Source organism: Rhagoletis pomonella, unplaced genomic scaffold (assembly GCF_013731165.1).
Source record: "Rhagoletis pomonella isolate Grant_MI unplaced genomic scaffold, Rhpom_1.0 Rhpom_scaffold_00006, whole genome shotgun sequence".
Classification (NCBI taxonomy): Eukaryota; Metazoa; Arthropoda; class Insecta; order Diptera; family Tephritidae; genus Rhagoletis; species Rhagoletis pomonella.
This window is the reverse complement of record NW_023458560.1, coordinates 8,069,716-8,075,483: the sequence shown is the minus strand read 5'-3', so window position 1 is coordinate 8,075,483 and position 5,768 is coordinate 8,069,716. Positions and strand designations below refer to the sequence as shown.

The following is a 5,768-nucleotide window of genomic DNA, read 5'->3' as shown; positions in this document are numbered from 1 at the left end:
GGTATTTAATGTTCGGCTCCGCCCGAACTTAGACTTTCTTACTTGTTTATTTTGAATTCAAAAAATATTTAGAGGTCGCTCAAAGCGCTTAAAGTTTTCCATGTATTTTATATGTTGAGTGTCGTTGTTGGTCTCAAGTTTTTCGTTAAAATGTTTGCAATTTACACAGCACAGTGTTTGATTTTTGCAATCGGAATATTTGTGAGGCCCGTTACGGCGACATACTTTTGGCTTTGTTTACATTCAGTTGAGCTGTGAAAGAAACCACAACAATTATAGCACCGTTTGACATAAACGTGTTCTAAAATATGGCACTCTCTCCATGGTATATTCAATACAGTATATTTTGCTTTGCTGTCTTTCTGCTTAAGTGCACATTTAAGATACCTACCCTAAAATTCGCATTAGCGTCATTATTTTTAACTTTTATAAGGAAACTCCTCCGAGAGATGCATTATTCAATATACCTGCACATTGGCGATACCTGCCTTAAAAATTGTGCAACTATTATTAACTATCAAATATAGTATTAGGTTTACCTGCACTGGCCCTACAATTACCTAATTTTACAAGCTTTTATTTATTTTGCTCATCTCGCAGAACAACGAAAATGGCTATCAATTAATGTAGTTATATAGATAATTAGATACCATTCGGCAAAATTTCGATTGCAGTAATTTCTACGTGGTAAGTGCTCCTCCATTATTTGGTTTATTTGGTTTCATAGGGATTCGGATACCTTCTTCATTGAAGTAGTAAAGAAAATTCGCTTAAGCGCTTTTTTCGGTTAAGTGCACAAGTTTTTTGTGCAAACAAGGATGGGCAACTAAGCAAAATATACTATAATCAAATTTCTAATAATGGGTTGTATGATACACTGTTTATTTCGACTACTGCATCACTTGATTTGGTTGAACGATTTTTTCGCAGAATGACTGTGATTAACTTCATACCAATATTTTTAATTTGCTCATTATCTTGTTTTAATTCAGAAACAATTGCCTAATTGGGAATTTTTGGTGCAATGTTATAGTTTCGAAGACGTGGCAAGTGTACTTTGGGTAAAATAACATCATATTCAGGCCCAGCTTATCATTAGCAATTTGTTTGGCCTTCATTGTTTCATTAGTGTTAGCACAACGTAAAACTACACCTCCATTGCGGACATTTCGGGTACCACATACGTTTATGCCATTTTTGTTTATTTTCTGCGTTATTTCGTCTAATGTTTTTGTTCATGTTCGTTTTGTTTTTAGTTTAATAACAATTGCTGGTTTTCCAGTACCATTTTTTCACCACACTGGAATAAGCTTGCTTTGTGCTATGTGGTAAACATATTTCATTAAACTATGTGCATAACTAAGCAAAATATTGGATTTTTTAGAACAAAAACTTCTTAAAAAGCTTAAATTTCCAGATGAAACACATTACAGGGCACTGAGTACCCAAGTCACGAGATTAGTTTGGTATGCTGTACCAAGGCCAACACTGTGCCAAGTTTGGAAGAAATTGGTGCAGCGGTTACCAAGATATACACATGTAACCATAAGTGGGCGTGGCTACGCCCATTTTCCAAAAATGTATAATATTCTTATTTTTCGTCTAAAAATTATTGTAAATATCAACTTTCAGTGAATACTATTCAGTAGTTACTAAAATATCGCAGTTTTCGTATTTCTGCAAATTACCGTTATATGGGAGGTAGGCGTGGTTATTGTCCGATTTTACCCATTTTCAATACCGTCCGTCCTACGCAAGAAAGAAGTGCACGTAGAAAGTTTCGTTAAGATATCTCAATTTTTACTCGAGTTATCGTGTGCACAGACGGACGGACGGACGGACAGACAGTGACCACTTAATCGATTTCTCTTTTCATTCTGATCATTTATGTATACATTTGTCTATATCTATCTTGATTCGTTTTGCCTGTTACAAGCAACCGTTATGTGAATAAAGTTATAATACCCTAGTGCACAAGTGCGCTCGGGTAGATATAATTAATTGACTAGTGCCAACACAGTTTTTCAACTTATTAATTTTCTGGCTTGTGCCTATTGTAGAGTACTGCTTGAATTTTGTTTCATTGTTATTCATCGTTCGTTTGGCATTTGTGTGGTTGTTTCTTCGCAAACTTACACAAGTTCCGCATACATTTGAACATGTGCTCATGTATGCACCTCTTCAAAGTGCAAAAATTTTCATATTCAGATTTTGTATTAATTACTTAAAATTGATAATTTTTTTTAGTACCAGGGGTAAACATAATCCATTAATTAAACAAAACTAATTGAAAACTTTTAAGCTTATGTTAACTGATGACGATTTAACTTTTCTTAGATGTACATATGGATATCAATATGACAACTTTTTGATTTTCCATTCTCTTCATATGTATTTTCATAACATAAATGAGTATCACAAATTGTCGGAGTGTGTCTAATTCTGTTGGTATTCCGACAAAACGTCTACAATTTGAAAGCTCAGAAAGCTGTTTAACACAACAACTGCTGAATATATATATATAGGTGCATTCACCAAAACTGTAAACAAACGAGTTGCAATTGAGCTTTCCCCGATTGTATAAAGAGATTATCTCAAAAACGATTCTCTTTATCTGACCAACAAAAAAAAAATGTTTCGTTGTGTAGGGAGAAATGTATGTATGTATTTGTGTGCGTGCACACGCAATTTTAATTTTTTTGTGCAAGTAGAAAAATACAGAATTCTGTTGTTTTTAAGTTCAAATACTCATATACATTAGGGTGATTTTATTCGACGACTATTTTTTTTTTACTCCCACCTCGAAGTTTTGTGGGAATACCTAGAAACAAGTTTTCTGAAAAATTGAGCTCTTATCTAATATTAATTTTAGGTGCTCGACCAATGCGTGCAAAGACTTCCCTTTCAAAATACACGTAAGCTTTGATTGTTTTTCTTCAAAAAAGATCACAGGCGTTTTATGATCAATTCATGGTCTATGATAGGTTTTCTTCAGAACTTAATGCTCTACAAAAGTGTCCATTGTGGCGTAACTCCAATACGGTGTTCACATGAGGTGATCTTACAGCGAACTTTTAGTTGAAAGCAACAATCGCCTGGTGTGAACGGCCTTTCAACTACTTGCTTCCAATTAATTTGGGGGGGCAGCCAACTTTTGATTCAACTAATCGCCTCTAAAATTGCCTGGAAATCGATTCATGTGAACACCGTTTACTTCCCACCATAGTGATGGGCAAGTCCGAGATGGTTTAGTCGATTGTTCTCGATGTTTTCTCTCGTAGACGAATTGCCACTCGAAAATAGTCGTGCTTAAACTGAAGTAACATTTTCCTTAACAATCGACCAAATCATCTCGGCCTTGCTGCTATCCAGCGGTTGTTAAAACATCTGGATGGTTCTCTGTCGCAGACTCTGGCAAAGAATTGCCAGTCGCGTTTAACATTCGATAACAATCCGTCAAAACATCTGGGACTAGCAACTTTATTTATACCTGCATGCAATCAATTTGTATAAGAAAAAAAACAGTATCATTGCAAATAATACATATATGTGTATAATAACTACGAAAAAACAAATAAGCATATCCTTGTTTTTGGTAACCAAATAAATGAGATTAATGATAGTAAATATTGAGAGTACAGGCTTCTACGGATTGTTTTTTAGTTTTTATTTCATAAAGAAGACAAAACGTCGTGTTTTAATGTTACGAATAGTAATTAAACACAAAAATGTTATTTTCAGTAAATTTTCCTTAGTCCGTATACCCAACAATCTGTCAGTCAGTATAAATTTGAACTTCCGCACAATATTTTTAACATGTAAATTTATATGCGATATGTAAATATGTATGTAAATTTAAAATAACGCTCGAATATCTGCACTTGCAGTATTATTCATTTAAACAAGTAATTTTTAGCAAAAAAAAACGACTTAAATTCTCATATAAAAATATATATATATATATATATATATATATACTTCATGATCCAATGATCGGATCTAAACCAGATTAGTATGGGACACTACCTTTCCGATGCAAAAAGAATTATCGAAATCGGTTGACGTGGTCCAAAGTTATGCGGTAACATACATAAAAGAAAAAAAAAAACATATTCCGACGAACTGATAACCTCCTCTTTTTTTGGAAGTCGGTTAAAAAGTCTAAGTTTGTAGTTGGAGTTAAGATGCGGATCACTTTTATAAAGCTACTCGCATGTCAGTCGCATCATACAAATTGATCCTTTCGTTGTTGAAAGAAAAGATGCAGCGAGTGTCTCGTAGACCTGCAATAGATACAGAAACCAGATTCTCTGTAACGCTTTTGTAAGAAAAACATAATTTTCCTTTTTGAATACTAGCCTCATTATTTTGCCCAATAGGTATTTGGCTCAAGGATGCAACGTACAAGTTTGGCGTGGGCCTATAAACTCGGTATTTCAACTGTCCGTAAAATAATTTATGAGACTTGTGAAGCTTTGTGGACTGAGCTTGGACCCATCTATGTTTCAACGCCGAATGTTGCAGAATTTGAAAAAATTGCTAATGACTTTTAAGTATATAAAAACCGGTATGCCTAATTGTGTAGTAGCTATTGATGGCAAACATATTTATATGTTTTGCCCAAGGAGAAGTGGTTCACTCTACTTTAATTATAAAAAAAGATTCAGCATCACACTATTAGCGGTTTGCGATGCTGATTATACATTCACTTATGTTGACTTCGGAGCGTTCGGATGCCAAAGTGATGGTGGAATATTCAGCAGAACTGCTTTTGGTAAAGAAATTTTGAACGGAACTTTAGAAATGCCACCTGACCGTCCTTTACCTAATACATCAATAAATTTCCCGCATTATTTTATAGCTGATAATCAAGGCGAATTTATACAAGGTGGTGTTGTCCAATCAGCTGATTTCTTCTTCTTTCCTTCGCCTTACATGTATTTTGTTTTTTGCTTTTACTGATTTGACAGCATGCCCCTGAATAGCAACAACAAAATACATGTAAACTTTGAGCCTGATACAAAATACATGTGGTTGTTGTTTGTTGTATTCTTGCTACAACCTTATATAAATTCGCCTTGGCTGATAATGCATTTCCCTTAAAAAGAAATATAATGCGACCATTTCCTGACCATTTTTTTGACTACAGATAAGGCAAAATTTAATAGAGCTTTATCGAAGGCTCGAGTATACATCGAAAATGCATTTGGCGTATTGGCTAATCGATGGCGAGTTCTGCATACAACAATTCATGCGAATCCTGAGAACGTTGATAAAATTGTGTTACCTACAATCGTTTTACACAATTTCTTAATGCTAAAAAAAGACAGCGAATACATTACTAATAGCCCTACACATCAAGTAGAAAATACTAGACATGATGAAGATTCCCTTCAAAGCATCCACCGTTTAAGTTCTAATCTTCCTCATCGAAACAATTGAACTACGAAATATTTTAAAAGATTTTGAAGTGAAACTTCTTTAGCGGTGGTTGGTTGGTTGGGAGTAAATTGGGAAATACAACGGAAATTGCACACGGAAATGGTGAAACGGAAATGATGCAACGGAAATGATGTAACGGAAATGCGTGTGAAAGCATATGGTATTAATTTGACAAAAATTTTCTAATAAAAGGTTAAAGAATAACACTTAGAAAAAGACCAATACAGGAATGAAAGTAAAGGTGAATACGTACATTGAAAAAGAAAAGGATAAAGTCAAAGGTAAAAATAAAAACAACAAGTAAGAAAGTCTAAGTTCGGGCGGAG

The 5,768-nt window shown here is 34.3% G+C and overlaps 1 pseudogene; it reads left to right on the top strand.

The window, feature by feature from the left end:
* Window positions 1-4,213: 4,213 nt before the first annotated feature.
* Window positions 4,214-5,768, top strand: part of LOC118741546 — a 3,072-nt pseudogene continuing 1,517 nt past the window's right edge.